General features: G+C 44.6%; 1 long non-coding RNA gene and 1 pseudogene across 1 annotated transcript in view; one reads left to right on the top strand and one right to left on the bottom strand.

The window, feature by feature from the left end:
* Positions 1-22511, bottom strand: part of LOC148184425 (uncharacterized) — a 264268-nt gene that overhangs the window by 24257 nt on the left and 217500 nt on the right. The gene's annotated exons all lie outside the window — the stretch shown is intronic.
* Positions 7231-8434, top strand: LOC102106588 (GPI-N-acetylgalactosamine transferase PGAP4-like; annotated as a pseudogene).

The following is a 22511-nucleotide window of genomic DNA, read 5'->3' as shown; positions in this document are numbered from 1 at the left end:
TGGTCAGCAAAACCCACTCACCCTTCAACAGTCCCATTTGGCCTGTGTGCAAGTCTGACAGAGAATGGAGATTGACTGTGGACTATCGTGCATTGAATGAACGAAATTGAAAATACTGCTATGGTATGATGAGCGTTGGTTCAAATATAAGTATGGTAAGGCCTGGCAGATTGACTACATCACACTGCCCCAAAGCGTGATGCCTGCCACACTGCCACCAGGGCAAATGCTATATGCTCACAATGGTAGAAGCCACCACAGGATGGTTGGAAACCTACCCTGTGCCTCATGCCACTTCCTGGAACATCATCCTGGGACTTGAAAAGCAGGTCCTTTTGAGGCATGGTACCCCTGAGAAGATTGAATCAGACAATAGGACTCATTTCAAGAACAGCCTTATAAACAGCTGGGCTAGGGAACATGACATTGAGTGGGTGTACCATATCCCTTATCATGCACCAGCTGCAGGGAAAGTTGAACGGTGCAATGGCTTGCTTAAAACCAGCTTGAAGGCACTGGGTGGGGGAACTTTCAAGAACTGAGAGATTAATTTAGCAAAAGCCACATGGTTAGTGAACACCCAAGGTTCCACTAACCGAGCAGGCCCTGCCCAATCTGAGCCCTTTAGAACAACAGATGGAGATAAGGTTCCAGTGGTACATATGAGGGGTATGCTGGGAAAAACTGTTTGGGTTAATTCTGCCTCCAGCAAAGACAATCCCATCTGTGGGGTTATCTTTGCTCAGGGATAGGGTTGCACTTGGTGGGTGATGCAAAAAGATGGAGAGACCCAGTGCATACCTCAAGGGGACCTTGTTTTAGGGTGAACTACCCATGACACTTGTGTCTGTATCTGCATGTACATGTGTATATAATTAAGGTAGTGGGTGTTTGTATATAATTTAAAGGTTTAAAATTTGATGTAAAATTTGGTACAGGAAAAAATTTGGGGTGGATAATGTTGGGAGTTAGGTGTCCTTCCTTTTGTTCTGCCGGACCTATGGAATTTTTGCCCATCAGTGGTGGGGAAACCTGATTGCTGGTACTTCGTGGGTGCTTGAGAAACAGAGAGTTCAGCTGCGCCCAAGGGGGAAGGAAGGCAGGAATAAAGGAGGGTGGGGGCAGCTGGGGGCTGGCTGGTTTCTTCAGCTGCAGAGCAGAACTCTCACAGGGTGCTGTTGTGTCTGGGAGAAGGGAATTTGCTATCACCCAGACGGAGCTGCTGCTTTCTCTTCTTCCTTCTCTGTTGGTGGCCTCACACCCCCTGTCCTGCTGGGATGTGCAGCAGTGCCAGGCACCACTGCAGAGCTGCTGATACACCTCAGCCACCAGCCCAGCATCTCTGCTCATTCCTGCTCTTGCAGCTGGGTGTTCCTCAGAGCCCTGCAGGAGCATCGGGACTGACTGCCCAAGGGGGTTTGTGAAGCAAAGCCTTTCCCATCTCAGCTGAGAAGGCTGTCACGGGGTCCCTGGTTCTATTTTGTTGTTAATGCTGTAGTTATAGTCATTTGTTTGCCTTGTAATACATACTAGTAAATAACTGTTATTCCTACCCCCAGATCTCTGCCTGAGAGCCTCTTGATTTAAAAATTATGGTCATTTGGAGGGAGGGGGTCTACATTTTCATTCCAAGGGAGGCTCCTGCCCTCCCTAGCAGACACCTATCTTCCAAATCAAGACACTGAGGTAGCCAACAGCTCTTTGGTGTAGGTGCAGGGGTGCAGCTGTAGCAGGGGTGCAGCTGTAGCAGCACCAGTTTTGTCTAATCCTGGCTTAGGCTGGTACCTTTAGCTCCTGTAAAACATGGCCTAGACACCTGAATTCCTGGGAAACATGCCTGGCACAGTCATAGAATGGGGCAAGCTTGGAAGGGACCACAGTGGGTCATCTGGTCCTACTCCCTGCTCCAGCAGGGTCATTCCAAGGCCCATTGCACAGGATTGTGTCCAGGTTCTGGAATATCTCCAGTGAAGGAGACTCCACAGCCTCTCTGGGCAATCTCTTCAGTGCTCAGTCACTGCACAGGGAAATTCTTCCTCATATTCAGGTGGAGCTTCTCAGACATCGGTTCCTGCCTGTTCCTCTTGTCCCACTGCTGGGCTCCACAAGGGTCCATCCCCCACCCTGCAGACACTGACAGACATGGATCAGGTCCCTTCTCAGCCATCTCTTATCGAGGCTGAGCAGCCCCAGCTCCCTCAGCCTTTCTTCATAGGAGAGATGCTCCAATCCCTTCATCATCTTCACAGGTAGCTTTTTCTCCAAAAGTCAAAAGGAAGGGGGTTTGAAATGTGGTTGGCAAACCAACAAATGGACAGGGGTGGTGCCACAGGCAGGGGTCCAGCTTAGACCATAGGATGTACTTGGATAAACCTCTTGGGACTGTTGGGGTCCTTCTGACACGGGAAATTTCAGTGATGGGCTTGCCAAGTTGATGAGGGCCTTAATTTAAAGCTGCTGTGGGAGGGGAACTTCAAGCCTTTCAGTTTAAAGCCAGGTCTAGTAAGAGATGCCCAGAACATGGGGAGGAATTGCAGATCAGCAGAAGGGCACCTGAATGGCAGCACAAAGGAATTCCAGCCACTCCAGCCACTTCTTTGCCTTTATCAGAGTCCAACTTACCTGCCTCTGTGCAAAGGCATGGGGAATGAATACAGGCAGCTGGACTCACAGGCACACCTACAGGGCTGCCAGTTCCTTGGCATCATGCAACGTGCTGGGGTGGCTTCTGGGACTGGAGTGGTGAATGGAAGGATACAGAATCTATAGCAAGTGGAGGAGATGAGAAGGGGTCACTCTATATGTCAGTGACCAGTTGGAGTGAATGGAGCTCTGCCCAGGGATGGATGAGAAGCTGTCCAAGAGATGGTGAGTCAGGATTAAGGGAGGACAGGGACGGTGACTTTATTGTAAACTTTGCTACAGGCCACCCCACCAGGATGACAGAGTGGATGAGTCGCTCTGTAGACAGATAGGAGCAACCTCGTGATCACAAGCCCTGCTTCTCTTGGGGCATCTCACCCACCTGTCACACCTACCAAAATCACAGCCAGCTCCTCCAAAGTTACTGCCTTAAGTCTCTGTGTTACCTTGTAGAACTCTTCTCAGGCTACTCTCCACTCCCACTTTATCTGATCTACCTGACTGCTTGGTAGCAACAGAGGGAGTATTGCTTTCCCATGGGATTGCCCTGCAGGGAGGCAGCCAGGTGAAATGACCTCCAGGTTTATGTGACAGAGTAAAATTAATATACATGAGAAACAATACAGAAGTTGGGGACATAATGGTAATCACTATATATTGAGTTCATAGCCTCTTTCACTGGTGGCGTAGTCCTATCCTCTTAGTTCAAACAAATGGGGAAAGTGTCATTCAGCTGCTACATCTGTGTTCCTCCTTTCTTAGTTCAGTAGCTTTCAAACTGTGCATCAGGAATTTCTAGGGATTTATGAACAACCTGTAAAAGTTAACTCCAGTCCAATGAGAATAGCAAGCCAGCCAATGAGAAAATTTACATTCAAGTTTTAATTCTGCAGTTTCTGGTATTACGTAACTAGACATGGTAACACCCTGCATATTTGTGCATTTTTACTGTTCCAATAGTGCTTAAATTCCATTTCCTTGGACAGGAGAGGTCTGTATGTTCACTGACAGGCTGTGAGGAATGGCACATCAAAACAGACAGCAGTGTCTTCAGTTTCTATCTCGTGTACCACATAACTTTTGCAAAGGGCCAAAATCTTCTGCCCCTCTCTAGCCACCACTCTTACACTTCAAGCTTTCATTAATCTGTTAACTGTGACAGTGTTACACCTTCAGTACACAGACCATAAGAAACAAAAATTCTAAGGGAGCTGAGAGATTAAATGCAGCAGACCTGATCTTTGCCTGGTTTATCTGGTAAGATCTGATAAGAAGATAGATTACACTCATAATCTACGGACAACGTAAGAACAATTGCTTTCAGCAGTGGTTGAGGAGGTGAGAGATGTATTTGGTACTTGCCAGTAAAATGTGATCAAAGGACAACTACTGGTCTCTTACCATTAAGGTTCCTCTGAGTATTTTTAGCAGCACAGCTTCAATATATATCCCAAGATCTCATTGCCAGCTCATAGGATTTGTAGCTCAGAGCTTCAGCATAGCTGGAAGATGAAAAGTAAACTTTATTTATAGAACTGAACTACCTTGTAGTTTTCATTTTCCCACTCTGGTCCTCACTTTAAAGTTTGGAGGCTGGCTCAGAGACAGTGCCCACAATGATGCTTGAATAAAGACAAGGCTCAATAGTGTGAGCTGTACAATATGGTTCTGCATGTTTGTGTTCTCTTAATGCTTGTGGCAGTTTAGGTGGAAGGCCCAGGATTTTGGATGAATAAATGCATTTAAATGTTAGATCTTTGCGCTGGTAGATTTCAGGTCTTCACATCCTGAATCCTCAGGATTTGGATCTAGCAGCTGAAGTGCATCCATCATCCTTAAGACCTTTACAAGGTTCACTCATGCAATTCAATGCAGCATTTGTACAACAGGATTATGTAACTAGACAGGAAAACAAAGCTATATGGGGAGAAACTTCAGATTCTCGTGCATTTAAATCTGTTCTCAATTTAATTGCACTAAATCTTGTCTTGAGCCCTATGAGAGCACTGATGCCAGAGTCTGTCTAAGGATGGTTTGAGATCTCACAGCATGAGCTGCCTGTTCTCTAACAAATATTTGGAATAATTCTTGTATATTTTGCATTAATCTTGTTAAAAGGCCTTTCATAGATGGTTGTCACATTCTCATATGGGAAGTGGAAAAGGTTCTCCTAATGATAAAAACAGCAAATCTGTGACCTCTGTAAAGAAGGCAGTTCTGAAGTATCCCCAGAGCCAGACCTTGCTATCCCAATTTGGGATGGCAAAATAATGATGCAAGACTCTGAGCCTTCAGCAGAGGGCATATAGCAAAGGTTTATTAGAAACACACTCCTTTTACACAGAACTTTGGTACAATTAATATGATTGGTCATTTAGAACAACATCCCTTGACCATTATTTGCAAGTAAATAACAAGTTAGAAAAACACCACCTGGTAATGGTTTTTCACCTTCCAAGGATTGCTTGGATTCCTCATGATTTCCCATGCCAGAGTGAGGAAGTTGTGTACTTAACTTTCCCACAGGCTCAAGCTAGTGCCTGAAGCCTGAAAATCTCTTATGTGACCACTGTCAGTTCCCACACCTTGCTCCATGTCCTCCAATTATTTTATTGTGCAAGACCCATTTTTCTGAGACATTGGAGAAGAGCCGTGATTTCTTCCATCCACCCAACTGTAGTGTTGGATGGTGATGGTAAAGGTGACTTTACCTTCCTGAAAGCACCTCCAGGCGGGAAGGTGTCTGGGCAGGCTGCAATCACACACTCACACACACCATCACTCACAAACACATCACAGATTGCAGAGCAACAGCAGAGAGCCAGGAAGGATCTTTGTGTTGAGTTTCGGGGGGGGGTGTTCATTGCAGCCACACACTGAGGGAGGTCCAGGAACAATGACATGGAACAATGGAGGGTCCAGGGATATATATGGGTTTGAGGGGGTGGATCCAAGGGTCAGGGTCCAATAGGAACAGGGTAAAGTGGTGCATGGGCAGGGTCAGGGAGAGGGAGAACCAATGGGATAACAGGGGTGGAGGATTGCAGTAAACTGGGGCCAACATGGGAACAGGGAAAGGAGAACTTTCTAGGGGAAGGACATAGAAGGTAAAAAGGCAAGGGACAGCCTGCAGGCCAGCTGGGTATAACTGGGGTACAGTGAACTGGTGATGCAAAGAACTATCAGAAAAGATTTTTTCCTTCTATTCTTATATGGGGGAAAATCTTCTCTCTATGCTTTGACTTCATACATTAGAGGCCTTCTTCCACAGCATTACTGCCCTTGGCTCTGGAGCCTCCACACTCAGAGGGTGTTTCACTGAAGGCTGCTTCAGATGATGGTGCAGAAAAGGACAAAAGAATAACATTTTGGTCTGGAACCACCATTTGATGATCAGAACTTGCTGAAGACAGAAGGTTAAAAATAGGGAGAAACTCTGCACTGAACACCCAGTGCACATTCAGTCACCTCAGTGAGGGGAACATGAGTAACTCAGTTCTTAGGGAGAGGGAATAGGAAATTAAAGGGAGAATGAAATTACGGATTAAAAGTGAGACTATTGGCATAAGAGAATTCGTCTGACCAGCCTAACTGTCCTGATTTTGGATAAGTTTCTGTCAGCCAGACTGAGAGGTGTTCAGGGCAGCAAGAGAAGCAGATAGGGAAAAATCTAACTTCTGTGAAGGTGGATGTTTGCTTAAAGTGAATGTGTATACAAAAAAAAATATATGTGAATATGTCAGTTTAAAATTGAAGGCATATATTATATAAATTGCATACTTTTAAATATGAAACATGAGTCAATGGCTCAATTACAACATGTCCATAATGCGTTGCCCATGTGTTTCACAGGGTCTAGTGAGGAGGAGAAACAGATAGACACACACATTACCCTTAGCATACACAAGCCCTCAGTGAAATTGGTGTCTTTGTTAAATGGCTTTACACTCTGGGGAGGAGAGTGAAAAAACACACATTTGGAAGTGTGTGAGCAGTAGGAGGGAAGTATGTGCCTCCAAAAAGGTAAAAGTTTGTCTCTCCGGTACGTGCTAGACTAGAATACAAGAGATCTGGCTTTGCTTTGTGACTGTGATCTAAACATTACTATGTCAGTGTCACCATACAGGGGTACCTAAGTTCTGTGCCTTTAACAGAACGGGATTTCCACGCATCCTACATCCACCTTGCCTTGTTTGAAGCACAGTAACAAACACACAAAGTCCTTTTGAGCTGGGTTAGATCGGAGCTCCTGTGTGCTAAAAAGGCCTCAGGGGTCCTTTGCTGAAAGCTAAGTTTGGCTCATCTGTCTTCAACCTCCCAGGACTATTCTGTGATACCTCCACCTCAAGGGATTCCACAGAGGCCTTGTATGTTAGCTTACTCAGAGACTAGTCCCCTGCTTTCAATTTTCCCTGTCAGTTCCTATTTCAATAACCATCCTTTTTTCTTCCTTTCTAGGCTTGCACAACCTGTGCAGGTTTGGCAGCAATGGCCCCAGTGGTATCCTGCAGTCCAGAGAGAGGGACGCATTGAAGTGAAGGATTGAGGCCATGAGCAGTGCAGGAGTGCCCTCCTTCTGCAGCAGTTATGTTAAACCAAGCGTGGCAGCTCTGTGGGAAGTGGTGCCATTGGTCCAGCCCTTTCATCCATCTCCTCACCCTGACTCTGGTGACTTTTGCTGTGCTGGCACCTTTGATCTGCCACCAGCTCCTCCACTCTTCTATCTGTGGAGCTGGCACCTGCACCCCATGAGTCAGGAGTTCCTGGAGCAGAACTAGCAGGAGGGCCAGGATGCCCTCCATTATTTTGAGAAGATGCAGATGCCAAATGCCTCTGAGGTGTCTGGCAGTGAAGCCTTCCAGCCCTTGCTGCTGATCACCATTATCACCGTGCAGAGACCATTATCACCGTGCAGAGGCATAATGATTTCCACTACATCTTGCAAGTGGCCTCCCACTTCCACCGTCTCCTCCAGAAATGTGGGGTGCGTTGCCAGAGCCACCGCATGCTCCTCTGTAATGTGGAGTCAGACCCCAGCATCCATCAGGATGTCAGGCTGCTGAGCAGCCTCTTTCCTATGGTCAGTTGTGACAGAACTGGAGAGAATCCTGACCCCAGCCTCAACCAGTTAGAGAAGGAGAAGCAGGACTACCTCTTCTGCCTTGAACAGTCACTCTTGGTGTACAACCCAGAGTACATCCTCCTTGTGGAAGGTGATGCTGTGCCAGAGAAAGAGATATTTTCTGTCTTGCAGCACCTCTCCTCGGCCTGGTTCTCCAAGCCCTACCTCAGAGACACTCTCTACTTCAAGCTGTACCATCCCGAGAGGCTCCAGCACTACTTCAACCCTGAGTCCCTGAGGATCCTGGAGTGGCTGGGCCTGGGCATGTTCCTGGGGCCGGTGCTGACCTTTGCATACTGCTGGGCCGCAAGGCGAGCGGGCCCCAGCTGGTGCCTGGTGGTGTTCTTCGCCCTGTGCAGCATGGCCCTGTCAGAGCTGGTGGGGCGGCACTATGGGCTGGAGCTGCGCCGTCTGCACCCCGCACTCTACAACGTGGTGCCGGCCAGCAAGTGCTGCATGCCCACCATGCTCTTCCCTGCTGCCTCTGCCCGCCGGGCCTCAGAATACCTGCAGGGGCTGCACTGCCGCCAGGGCTTCGCCAAGGACACTGCCCTCTACTCGCTGCTGCGGGGCAAGGGCGAGAACGCCTTTGTGGTGGAGCCCAACCTGGTGCGGCACCTGGGGATGTACTCCAGCCTCTGACAGAACAGCAACCCAAAACTGCTGTGAGCTGCTCCTGCCTTGCCACACAAAAAACACCCAGGACACTTGCCATGGGCAGAGGAACAGTGTGCAAACTTGGATTCTGTGATGCTTGCGCTGGGCATCCTGTGTCTCCACGTGGACAAAGAATAACTCTTTCTAAAATGACAAGTTTTCTTAAAAAAATCAGCCTATGTACATTCAGACCCTGTTTAGTATGAACTTTGAACTAATCACCATGGGAGAGGAGTGGAGGATTCCAGCCCAATCTTCTTAGCCATTTCCAAAGAAAAGCTCTCACATCAACATGCACAGCTTTCCTGCCTACTCTCCTGAACAGTGGTTACAAAAATCCTTGCCTTAGGGCAGCAGAAATGTTGGACAAAGTGAATGCTTCAAATTCAAGCTAATGAGGAGGGGAAGGCCTCATTTCCTTGTCCTTACTAAGGTCTGATCTGTGACCTGTCTCTGTTCCAAAGCTGTGGTTTTGAGCAGACCCTTCAAAAGCAGAAGTGGTTTGCAGGGAAAGTTTCTGCAAACAGTTCCTCCACAATTTCTGCCTATATTCTTCAAATTTATGAAGTCTCTTTGGTTACTGTCTCACTGTCTAGACCTCCACCATTCCCACTTCTTTTGCTTCCACCAGAGGCTCTTAAAAACAAAACCTCTGCTGCTTGTTAAAGGTCACCTCTGAGAGCAGGGATAGGAAAACAGAATCACAGCCACTGGTGTCACACAGATGGGTCAGAAATGCACATTTTCCTGACACACATTGTACACAACGATTGCTATATTGGTGGGGATCATCACTCATTGTACTGGCCCCATTAAAAAAGGTCTTATCAGCCACTGAGTGAATTTACACATTCAACATGAATTTACCTTGACTTTCCCTCAGCACAGAGACAAAGGAAGATTAGGTCAGGTGCTCTTGTTGTAGAACCCTTGTTCATTCTGGGGCTGTAACTCACAGCTCAGCTGGAGTGGTTCATTCACTTCTCCTGGCAGAAAGCCAAATACCTGTGAGAAACAAAGGCGGCTGGCTGTTCACAAGAACAAAGAACAATAGCACAGCACATCAAAGGGCCACTCTGACAGTGATTGTGTGTCCTGGTTGTTAGGTATCCGGGATAGGTACTTTGTACCAGGGCTGTGGGCACAGTTAAATATAAAACCTTGCAGATGACAAGAGGCCTCATACTGAATGAAAACAGGTAAAAATTTGGTATAGCTGATGAAAGGCCCACTTTGGCTTTAGTGACCTTTGAATCAAATTCACTTTGAGGTGGCATTTGGTTGAACTGTTTTTAAAACCATATTCCTCCCTTTGGAATGAACCAAGTAAGTATTTTTTGTTGAGTTTAATCAGTGGGAGTTGTTTGGGTTTTTCTTTTTGGTAATGGAAGGGCTTTGCTTTGAATTTTCTTCTCCCAGCTCTCTTCCAGGTGATTTATGCCTTATTATCTTAACAAGTTTGGTTATAGGTGAGAAATACCTAAAACTCCTGAGAGATGAAACCAAAGAAAATGGCAACCCTCAGCACAGTGGGTATCAGTTACCCAGAACAAAGGCACAGTGCAGTTAGCTGAGAAATAGCATCACAGCAGTGCTTTGCTCTCCAGTGTTACGGTGCAAGACCCCAGAGAGCGACCTGCATCTCTGAGCTCAGAGCACACTGTAGAAAATGCTGACGATTTAAGACAAAAGGATGGATTCTCGCTTGGCAATCTGATAACCGGTTTATTGAAGAGCACAGCCTTGAATAGGTTCAGGGACGAGAACCAAGGACTGGGCTAATGGCACAGGGTTAAATGAGTGGTAAAGGGGGCAGATCTGAAGGTCAAGGTCCAACAAGGACAAGGGAAAGTGGTGCAGGGAAGTGGCTAAAGACCAGGAGAACCAAGGGGATAACGGGTGGAACAATGCAGCAGAACAGAGCCAGTGGGGATTAAGGGAAGGAAGAACATTCTAGGAAGGGTACATTAACATACAGGGGCTGAACAAGGGTGACATCAATCCACACACACTATCAGAACACCAGAACCCAAAAGACACCAACATGTGGCTGCAAAAGGCCCATGGAAGGGGGGCCTTTTCTTACTGTATTCTAGAGGGGCATCTCTCCCCTTTTGCCTCTGCCCGTCCAGGGCTGAGGTATGACCACCCTGGTGGCAGACACCTGGGCCTCCACACTCCAGTAATCAGCTGGATACTTCTAGAACACCTTTGGAAATTAGAGTGAGTAAAAACTGCATATGGGTTCCATGCCATTCCAAAGGCAAGGCCTTTAGGCCTCCTGGCAGAGAACACCAGAAAAATGGCACAGGCAAAACCACATTTTGTTCTTAGCTGCTGAAAGCCCTGGTATGGGATGATGGTATGAGATGCCAGGGTAGTCACACAGTGGCAGGTGGGCAAATCTCTCCTCTGGCTTCACTGCCATGGGGTTTGGGTGTCAGGATTTGAGTGTCACTGTGTATTTACTCCACCAAGTGCCTGCATATACACCTGGTTTCTGTATCTTTAGCTGTGAATGTTCTGGTGCAGTGGGCTTGCCCTTCTCTCTTTTATATCTTTATACTGGACAACACTCTGTTCTTTCCATTCATACTCATTCTTGCCTTGGAAAATGTCACAGCAAGAAATGGGACAGGCAATGGAAAAAGGAAGAGGGGAAAGCAAGAAAGCAAGCAAGCAAGCAAGCAAGAAAGAAGCTGTATCCAGTTAGTAAATGTTTTTATGTGGGGAAATGATTTATCAATTTGTCTCAAAGTTATTTTCCTGTTTGTCCAGTACTATTTAATTTGACATTTCAAAACTCCAGGAGAGGTCAATAATTTCACTGAGCCTCATAGCTGAAAATTAAGAACATGAATTTGAGGCATGCCTTCTAAACTAGAAGACAATTTTCATGGCACAAGAAGTGACAGAATTTAACTGTGAGACCAAACAATGTGCAGAGGGTCCAGGGCTTGAACTTGCCAGCGTGAGAGCTCCAGATAAACCAGCTGAGAACAAACTCCTTTGTGCAAGAAGCAGGTTAATAAATTCTTGTCCTACTTTAGGGCAAATTAGGAAGTAAAACTCCAAATGGGGATTTCCCCAGGGAAATGCCCCTTCCCCACCAACTGGTCCGGGAAAAGGAAAAAAAAAAATTCCTTGGAGAGAAGTGGAAAAAGCTGTTTATTTAACAGAAATTGAGTAATATTAAATAATAAAACTTCTTGCTGTTCGATGGGATGGCAAATCTAGGAAAGAAAAGGTCCTTTTCATGTGGTGTAGCTCAGCTCGCTCAGGTTCTTATCCGTCCCTCCGGCGCTGAAAAATGCCGAGGCCCAGGCCCCGGTAGGCCACAGGCGTGAGTTCTCAAGGTTTAGCTGGGTGTTCAGTCCAGAGCAGGCTTGCACAAATCTAAGAAAATTAAGAAAAAAACCAAAAGTCCAGATAACTCCTCTGCCTCAGCTAGCTAGAACTAACTAAAAGCCAGAGAGAAGCTCTGTCCCGCTGTCTGTCCGTGCTGCAGACACCACAGTCCAGGAGCGGGATGTGTGGGAGTGATGTTTTTCCTTAACACACTGCGCGCTTCTTCTTCCCCCTCTCTTGCTCTCAAAGCCAGTCGTAAAAGTGCAGAACTTAATATATAACATAAACCAGATGATTAGAGATACCAGTATCATAAAGTCACCCCAAAACAATTCTTTATGTCCTTCTGGGACAATTTTCTGATGTGCAAGACTCACCTTCACAGAAGAGGTGCTGCTTTGCTGAGCCTGCAGGGAGCTGTTCTGAGTTACTCAGGTACTTGCACAGTGCACACCCTGCCAATGGGGCATCCCAGGAAAGGCCTCCTGCTCCTGCCTTCCAGTCTTCCACAAGCAGATTGAGTCTTGTTTCACTTTTCTGTGCTGCATGTTTTACTAGAAATTAGAAGTCAGAGAAGTGCACATCACCGTTAGAACAGAGAATGGGAAACTACCATGAATTCTTAATTCCTGTTGGATTTTTTTCTGCAGCTCAGGCTAAAAATGCAGTTTCAAACACCCCAAAGCCTTTTCCCTCTTTTCTCTGAGGGGAGTGGAGCTGAGTTGCCCCATCTCAGACTACAGAAGTTCAAAGCACGGTATTAGCTCCCTGAAATGTGGCCTTAAGAGCTTGGTTTCTTTTATGCTAAAACGAACTTAGTGACTATTTTTTAAACAAACAGTATGGATTTGCTTGGGTGTTGGTTCGGTCCAAATAGTTGGAGACTATTCTTCAATGCAGCAGCTGCTGTTTGCACAAGAGGAGTCTTTCTTGATGGGCCATGAGCAGGACCCAAGGCTGTATGTTTTTCCGGGAGTTAATAAACCTCATTCTCATTCCTGTGACTTTGACTGGGAGGTTGTGTTTTGTGTTTCTAGTCAAAACTGTTGACTATAATTTACATTATGTCAGTAGAATTGATTATGACAGGAATTTCCAGCAGTGTTTTGTCATAACTGAATTGTGGTGTGTTTGTTATGCAGAGGCACAAAAAGCCTTTTTATTTTCCTCAGTCGTAGATGCATAATTACTTGTATAAATGTAAAATGGAAATAATTTTTGCTACGTTAGATGTGATATTACTTTAAGTTTTCGTCAGAAACTTGGGGACTTAGTCAGATGTAATAAAACTTGGTTTCTCATTGGCTGAAATAATCATTTAGTACAGGATATGACTTATCTGCTGGAGCTTAGAAATATAAATAGGAGAAATCATTAAAATATTTACTGGCACAAGTGCATTTTGAAGTGCAAAAGAATACTGAAGCACAAAAAACCCTACTGCCATTGAACTACTTTATTCTGAAGGTAAAAGTATCTTACAGTAGATATAGTAAGTTAATAATAAAATAAGGGTAAAATACAACTGACAAAAATCTGTAAAAGTAGCATTCAGCAGTAATTTAGAAATCTTTCAGTATTTTGCTTGCGAGAGTGTTCATCCCTCATACATTACTGTCATTTGCACAGAGTGCACATGATTCAATTAATACTTCTGTTTTAATAATCAGAAATGGCAGAGCTGACCAACAGGAGTTAGGCTCATTTGTGTATCCATTCTGATTACTTTTGGAGTTGTTTGGTTGATGGTTTGTTGTTTTGTTTTTTTAAAAATATTCAGTGTCTTCACATGACATGGACAGTACTCGGTAGGAAGCTCCAACACATAAAAAACTCCTAGAATATAACCACTACAGACACAGTGTTCGTTCTTACACCAAGAACCCTTCACAAACACCAGAGCATTTATCTTCCCAGTCACCATAAGCAGAGACTGCTGCTATTTTACAAGAAGTAACAGGAAACTATGTAACCTGGCAGTTTGGGGTGTTAAACGTGAAAAAAATCCAACTTCTCATTTTCAATGGCACTGGATATTCTCACCTGTGGCTCCCAGTTCCCTTCACTCTACCCACGACCAGGATGCAGCAGCGGCTCTCTGCACGAGGGGCACTGACACAGCCGCATTGCCACCAAAGCTCACGGCCCACGGTGTCGGGCAGAGTAAGGTCGGGCCGCCGCTGGCATCGCCGTGTCCCTTGCGGCGGCCGGGCGGACTGGGGAGGGCAGGAGGAGGAGTTTCCGTGGCTGAAGCCTTTCCCCGCCGGGGAGCCGAACCGTGCACCTCCCCGGTTGCGTGCCTGCAAGGAAGAATATGACAAAAGAACAACTATTTCTTGAATTCCTAATAGTCTTCAGTTGCCAAATTTTTTTTGTACCATCTCCACCTGCCCCTGTCCAAGCTCCATCATGAACCATTTATTTTGTTCTGCAGTTTCGCTCTATGCAGTCATGCCTTCTAGCATTGTTGCAGCTTCTGTCTATGTACAACTCACAGATCTACCACCCTTTTCTTCTTCTATTGGAAGTAAGCTCTCCACCCAACCTTTCTCAACCAGGATCAGTTTTGCACAGAAATATTAAGTTTATGTTTCCTTGCAGACTAGTAGTGAGTACCTCAGTCCCAATTTGTCTGTTCAGAATAATTCCCCTCTTGACTTTTTACTTTAACGGACTGTTGCAGAGTTTTTTGACCCCATATGACACTGCTGTATTGCATTTTTTCTAAAATTTTCACACCAAGCTGTAGCAAAATCTGAACTTTTTACTAAAAATAAAATGTTGAAGAAAAAGCATGTCCCATACATTCAGGAGCTTTTCCTTTCCTCATTTAATGCAGCTGAAATTAATAGAAACTGTTCCATGAGATATCAATGAAACTGGAATTTGTTCCAAGTGTCCATGTTAGGTTTCTTTTACTTCTTTTATAGGCATCTCCCATTCCTTTCTCTCCCAATACATTCTATACTTCTTCCTGTATTTGTCTTTTTTAAAATTCTGTTAGTGTAAAGTGTGAGAAGAGACAGAATGAAAGACATCACAGACTTGTACTGTTAAAGTACCAACAAAATCTTAACAGAAAGTACTGAAAAAATATTGCTTTGTTGTTGCAAAGGCAGAGAGTACTTTGGACCTGATTATCATAAGAGATCTGATAATCAGGATGCCTTGGCAAGAACAAATGGAGCTTTGAAGAGTGCAAGTGGGTTGGATCAGACTGGTGGCAGAGAAGAAGCTTGTGTGATGATTAGCCCAATCAGTGTAGTAAAAAAATACTAGCCTTCCTAGAATAGTGTATAAGCATATGTAGCCCATAGTAAATTCGGATTCTGATCACCACTCAGTTGTCCCCGTCTCTCTCTCAATCACTATATTTATTATTGTGTTGTATTTTAGAAATAGGAAGGTATCACTGGAGCTTTGGGTCAGTTAATTTCAATTTTTATCATTATAGGTTTGATTTAGACAATGAGCAGAGTAACTTCAGGTAGAGGACTATCAATGCTGCCAGAAGGGTGTTACAAAAGCATAACAGTATCAAGAAATAAAATTACACCTTTGGAGCACAATGCCATTAATACATTAAAAAAAATTAATACAATTACAGCAGAGGAAAGCTACTCCTTTAGAAGTTACTGTTTCAGAAAATGAAACAGATTAAAGTTATTTCTGTTTAACTACTGTGAAGAACTGTAGCTTAAGAAACATTTGTATTGCTTTGTATTGTAATATAATGACATTATGAAATTTTTCATTAACTAAGATATGTTAATATAAATTAAGTGAAATGATTATTTAGGCAGAAGGAGCAATGAAATCCATTTATTCTTAGTGCCACATTCACAGTGTGCTTTTTAAAGGAGATAAAAGGATAGCTTTACTCTGCTTATGATGCATTATACACCTCAATTCTGTCATGGAAAGGGAATATCTTTTCACACACATGCCTAAAGTTGCATGTCATGTGCTCACAGCAGTCAGGTAACGAGAGGAATTCTTTACTTTGTGAAGCCAAGATTAAACTCTAAATTCCAACCATGTGAGGACTAATTTGATGATCATGATCTTCAGCTTTCAATCAGCCAGGATTAAAAAAACACCCAGTGTTTCAAGAAAGAAAAAACATGTTACAGTTTCTGCCATGATGATGCAATTTCAATACTAGAAAGTATCAGTCTCTTCCATTGTTACCTTTTGCTGTTTTCATGTGCCTTTGGTTTAGCTCGGAGGCCTCCCTTAAACTTTGAATTTACTGTGAATTTCGCAAATATTCAGAAGTCAGGAAACTTTATGGGCTTCAGGTTGCTAAGTATAAGTTAGTTACATGATACCTCTGGTAGTATGCTATCTAAACAGTCACATTAAAATATGATCCATCAGTTTACCTAAAACGAGGTAAAAAAATAACCAGGATTATTCTTTTATATTCTTCCTGTCATTTATGTTACAAGGCACTAAGGGTGAAACAAACTCAAAAGTCTGTTTATGCCTAGCAAAATAAATGAGTTTTTGTATTTCAGATGCAAAGAGGAGGCACAACTCAAAAGTCTTTGAGCCGAGCCGTGCCCTTTCCCTCCCCTTCCCACTGGGACGGCCGCAGGGTCAGGAGGTGGTGGTGGCTCTGGGCTGCCTGGCGCTGCCTGGTGGGGCCACAGCAGCCGCGTCCGCTGGCGCTCAGCGCTCCGGGAGGAGCGGGCGGCACCTCAGTGATAAAATAACAAAAAAAAGCCTTCTCTATAAGAGCCATCTAGAAAAGGCCAGCAACTGGCTTTTGAAACCAATGTTGTAAAGGAGGTATTTCCTTAAAAATATCATGATTTTCTTTTATCTTCAATAAATCATGAAATGTCATAACTGTTCTAAGAATGTATTTAATATTGATCTAATAATACTTAATCTATATATCTATTACAATCAAATCATAGAGCAATAAATAAAGCTGATTTAGAGTTCTACTAGCACTTTGCTTTCCATTGTATGGAAAGACAATATCTGTCATCTATGCCTATCAATCATTTACAAACTTCTCACCCTCCCTTCCTTGCATTTAGAAACTCCAGAAAACAGAGATCGCTAGAACACTGCCTCTTTGAGAGTAATTATGGAGCAAACAAGCCTGAGGATGCAATTTCTGAGAAAGGAAGGAAGAAAACAGAGGATTCACACTGGTGAGGTGCTGTCCTCTGAATGACATATTTATCTCCTTTGGTTTCATGTCTCTCAGCACAAGAGCTACAGCACATGCACTTAGTGGGGACTGTAATGTAAAAATTTAGGAAGGGAAGATGCCCTTGCTTCCCAGGTTGTCCACAGATGTACTGGGCCCAGAAGTGTCAACATCTTCCTCTCTTCAGTCTGTCTGAGTTCCTGGGAGACCTTCACAGACAGTATTTTAGAGTGAACAGTGCAGCACTGTAAGTCTGCATTAGAACTCTCATGTGCACAGACGCACAAAAGATGCAGCATTAAGAGTGGGCACATTCCTGGTTTCAGAGGCATAAACAGTGTGGTTTACTGATCATTGTGACAGAATAAGGATCATAAAGAATCGTTCATAAATACACTGATATGAGAAAGCACAAGCAACAGAATCTCCTTGGAGTAAAGGTTACCTGACAGGCACCCCTGTGGAGAAGCAGTGGGGTACAGCCCATCAGGCATCCCCGGATATACAGGGCGAGTCTCCTCTTACCCCTCTCCCCTCCTATGTTGTATTTATAGTTTCCTTTGGGGGTTGGGAGCAGATAAAGTTCCAGCTGGTGTCATTTCATGATTACATGGAGGTTGAGTGACTTTAGTTCACACATGTGAAGCATGTACAGGGTCATTATATAACATATGCTTCATTAGCATAAGCAGATGTGAAAAGTTTGGTGACTGGTTGGGCCCCTCCTTGGCTTAGCTCCCATTGGTTGCATTGCTTTAAACAGAGCATGGCCACAACACCTTCATGCTACTGCATCCTTTGTTTCCTGCCTCTCTCAGGGCAGCACACCAAGGTCCCTCAATGTTCCTGCTCCTGGGGCTGCAGTTTGTTTCTGGTGAACTACCACCACCATGGACACTTCTTTGCTCAGACTTGTCTTTTAATATTTAGCCACAAGAACTGAAATGAAATGTTAGCTTATGGTACCTGTACTCTAAAGCGACAGAAAATGTATGTGAAGACTGTACCATGACCAGATGGCATTGTTTTGTGGGCAAAATATCTTACCTGGAGAGTTCTCTAAGAATGTGCACTATTGGACAAAATCATAATCCAAAAAAAAGGAAGAAAACTAGTTTTCTTCTGACCAGAAAGCACAGAACAGCCTACAAGCATGCCAGGAGGCACCAAAATTTCACTCTTCATAAGAGAACCGTCTCCATCCAAAAGAATCACAGTAATGCACTGACAGTATTAAAAAGCCTCTGGACACAACCCTGAATAATATGCTTTATGGCACTTTGCTTAAAGCAGAGAGATTTGACTTGTTATAAATACATATTGTGATATTGTCTTTTTGCAAGTATTAAGATGAATGTTATATGTATAATGTTAGATAGCTTTTGCTACCTCTTTTTCTTTTTCTCCTGCTAAAATTTAGGCATAGGTCAAGAAGAATTTCGGATGGTAGGGTTAGGTCCTTCCCAAGCAAAGCAAGATAACCTCCAGGGAACGGACGATGGGGCTCAGGCTGCTATCAATGCTGACTGCCTGTAGAAGAAAGAACCCCAGCCCAAATAAAAAGATGATAAAAAAGAAATTAAACTTCAAAATGCATGCTCTAAAAAGGTGGACCCAAGGAGTGGCTATGCAGAACAGTTCCTAGAAAAGTTTGAATATGTATACTGTCCATACTGTACCAATGCTATATAAAGAGTGTTTCCAAGACACTGTGTGCTCTTGGCAGAAAGCCAAGTACCCAGCCATTTTAACTCTTTACTTTATTATCTTTGTCTCCTATTGTTTTTGTGTTTATATTAACACTTTTAAAATTTATCAGGTGAGTGAACCTCGTTTTTCACAGACCTGATGCCATCCAGTGACTCCTTCCAACCTCACCCATTCTGTGATTCTGTGATAATAAACAGCAAGTCCACATCCCTTCTCACAGTTCCCATTACACTATTTTCATGTTGGAAAAACTTTCAAACCATGTTGTTAACACTGGCCTCATGCTCACAACTGAATGAGAAAGAAGGGCAAAGACACAGCAAAACAAAAAGAGCAACTTTTTTACGGATCTCCTCAGTGTTTATTTGTATTCCTTCACATAATCTCAAGTGCTTTCTGGATGCTGAGAGGTTTATTCACTGTGCAGATGAATAAACTCCTTCTGCAGGTATTTCCATAATAAAGCTATTCCCAACTGTGATAAATATAACATTGGATAAAAATTCGTGAAAGAGAATGAAGAATTATATGTTATATTTGTAATACTGTAAAGATGCAAAATGTAAAATAATCCAGAGATACCTTCCCGAGTTGGGCAGTAACGACCGGCAGCAACGCTTATCAACACAAAATAAAAAGCAGGACACAAGCAATCAAACCAGACAATGAGAGTGGCTCCGTCGAGATATCCATCTCCTCCGCACCCAAACTGGCCACTCCATTCCAGGAAATGCAATCGGAGGACACTCAGAGCCTCTCACATGTGAAAGGACTCTGCTCCACCGACCATTGACTCAGCTCAACGGATCCGGGAAGTCTATTCAAACTCTTTTGTTAGACGGTGCTTACTCCGGATTTTGCCCCAGGATACGAAAACCCCTATAAGAACCCCGGACTGCAGTACCTACTTCGTGGATTTGGGTAAATCTGTACCTCTGGGTATAGACGTCTCCCTGTCCACCCAGCGCTGCGCTGATTTATTTTATTGTGGTTTTTTCTCTCGTTGTTTGTGATTGAAATTGTTTTATAATAAATTGCTTTTTATATTAACTCTATTTTTGCCATTGCATTTATAACAGATTGGTGCCGTGAACTCGGATCGGAGAAACTGCGGGGAATCTCACTGCCCAGGACGGGTACCCCCGCTGATTTTAGCGGCCTGGTGAGTTGAGAGCCCCCGTAGCTCATTCCGACGTCCAAACTAAATTTAGGCTGAGATAAAACCACAATAAAAAAGAAACGGATCCGGAGCAGAGAGCTCGGGAAGGCACGGAGCCTTCGGGAAGCCGCGGCTTGTTTTGCTCGTAAAACGTCTGTTGTGCACAAAGACATCCACGCAGGAAAATAGCTGTAAGTACTGCTGGTTGAGTGGGCGATCGGGCGAGTGTGTGAGACGTGATCTGATCACGGGGCGAGTGTGGACTTCAAGGCCGCGTTTCCATCCTCCCGCGAGGGAATTGGCCGGCCGCGAAGGAAGCGATCCAGAGTGAAAGCTTTTTTTCTCGACACACACTTCTAAAAACCTGAGGCCAAAGGGTGTCTCGGGGACTGATCGCAAGGAACTAAAAGGGGAAGGATACGTCCTGTCGAGCTCGGGAACTGGTAAACCCTTTTAGTTAACGGACCCAGGTAGAGGTCCGGAAGAGGATCAAAAGTACCGATTACAAGAGACCTCAGCTCAGCTCGCTGAAGGGTGAGTATCGGCAAAATTTTGATTCCTAGAGTAAGTACACAACGCAGAAACTGATACCGACTCACGGAGAAGTCGAAGACAGGTAAGAAATTATATATATTTGCGAAGTATGGGGCAGAAAAAGAGTAAGCTTCAAAGAAAAAGCACAGGGAAAAATCCCTCCGATCGGGGGAGGAATCACCAGACATCCCGCTGGAAAGTCCCTTGGGGTGGATGCTAAAAACACTGGGAAGATTGTCCCCAGAGGAAGGGGAAATCAAAGGCAAAATTGATACATTATTGTATAGAGGTTTGGGGAGGACAGGAGTTGAGAAGTCACCTCACTTGGCCAGTGTTAGGCACATTTGAAAAATGGACGTGTAATAAGTTATTCTCCTATGTGGAGAACAAGGTCCCCTCAGATCCTGAGGAGAGGGAATATGCTAAGCTCTGGGTAAACGTCAGAGTAGGGTTATTCCCAATGAAACAAAAAGAAAAACGTGAGTCGAGAGCTGAATCCTGGGAACCCCTCGACGACTTACCACCCCCATATCATGGACCGGCGGGACCTTCCTCTGTAGATCAAGTGGTGCCCTCAGCACCCTTGGGCCCCCGAGACCAACCCACTGAGATGCATGTGTCTCAAGCGGGAGAGTCGGGGCCAGCAGCGATGCCGGCAGCCCTTCCCCTTTCCCCGCCTGCAAACACCGTAGCCACAGCAACCTCCTCGGAGGTTTTTCCTGCACAAGGCTGGGGATCACCCTATCCGTCCTTGCCGGTCCAGCCGCCACAACCGGGACCCTCCCATACAACGGAGGGGATTCCTCCCTTCAGCCGGGTGGCGGCAGAGTTCCCACAATTGATAACGGGGAGGCAACCCACAATCACCAACTCCCCTCCCGCAAGTAGAACCCGTTTGAGAACAAGAATGATGAGTGATGAGTAGAGAGAGCATGAAGAAGGGCACCGGTTGTTCCCTCTTAGGGAAGTACCGACGGCCCCAGGAGTGATCAGTTTTGTGAATGTACCCCTTAACTCTGGAGATGTAAGGGCATTTAAGAAAGAGATGGGGCGGTTGTTAGATGATCCTTTGGTGTGACTGAGAGGTTAGACGAATTTTTAGGGAGTAGTATTTATACCTTTGACGATCTTATGGCAATCCTAAGATCATTGTTTAATCAGGAGGAAAGAGAGATGATTAAACAAGCCGGTATCAGAGACTGGGACAGACGCAATCCACAGGGGACGCCAGGTAACCAGAAATGGCCTAGCGTAAGCCCGAGCTGGAATGCACAGACGGAGGAAGGCAGATGGAACATGATGGATTTAAGGAGCATAATTGTACAAGGTATAAGAGAAGCGGTCCCTAGGGGCCAGAATATTAGCAAAGTTTTTGGAGAGTGTCAAGGGAAAGAGGAATCACCCACTGAATGGATCGAGAGATTACGGCGAAGTTTACAGATTTACTCTGGGACTGACCCGAACTCTCCTGTGAGGGAGGTTCTGTTAAAAACACAATTTGTTGCTCAAATCTTGGGAAAACATTAGGAGAAAATTAGAAAAGATCGAGGGGTGGCAAGATAAAAGCCTCCAGGAGCTCCTAAGGGAAGCTCAAAAGGTATACATGAGGAGAGAAAATGAGAAGCAGAAATTGCAAGCTAAGGTTTTAGTACCTGCAGTGAAAGAAGTCCACAAACAAGAGCAGATACAGGGTAAGTTTAAAACACTGCCCAGAAAAGGTTGAGGCAGTCCCGGCAGCCACGGAGAGAACCCCCTGAATGCTACTACTGTAAACAGGTAGGACACGTTCAGCGGAATTGTAGACAAAGAATAAAAGACGAGAAAATTTTTCAAGAGGATTAGGGGTGTCAGGGGCTCTTTAATTTGGGGACCAGAACATCCAAGGAGCGCTTGATAAAATTAAAAGTGGGACCATAACGACAGGAGGTAAGTTTTCTTGTGGATACTAGGGCAGAGAGAAGTACCCTGCAGAAATTGCCATACGGATGTGTGGCTAGCAGAGAAAAAGTTTTTGTAATCGGTGCAAAGGGAGACCCCTTTGAAGTGCCTGTAATAAAAGATGTGGAAATAGAATCTGAAAATAAAATTTGCTTAGAAAATTTACTATTAGTGGAAGAAGCAGATTACAATTTGTTAGGAACGGACATGATTGTCACTTTAAGAATTAATAT

Source organism: Pseudopodoces humilis, chromosome 4, assembly GCF_049639895.1.
Source record: "Pseudopodoces humilis isolate 2021_Gansu_Grassland_sample_001 chromosome 4, ASM4963989v1, whole genome shotgun sequence".
Classification (NCBI taxonomy): domain Eukaryota; kingdom Metazoa; phylum Chordata; class Aves; order Passeriformes; family Paridae; genus Pseudopodoces; species Pseudopodoces humilis.
The sequence above is the reverse complement of the archived record's forward strand: the minus strand, read 5'-3'. Positions and strand labels throughout refer to the sequence as shown.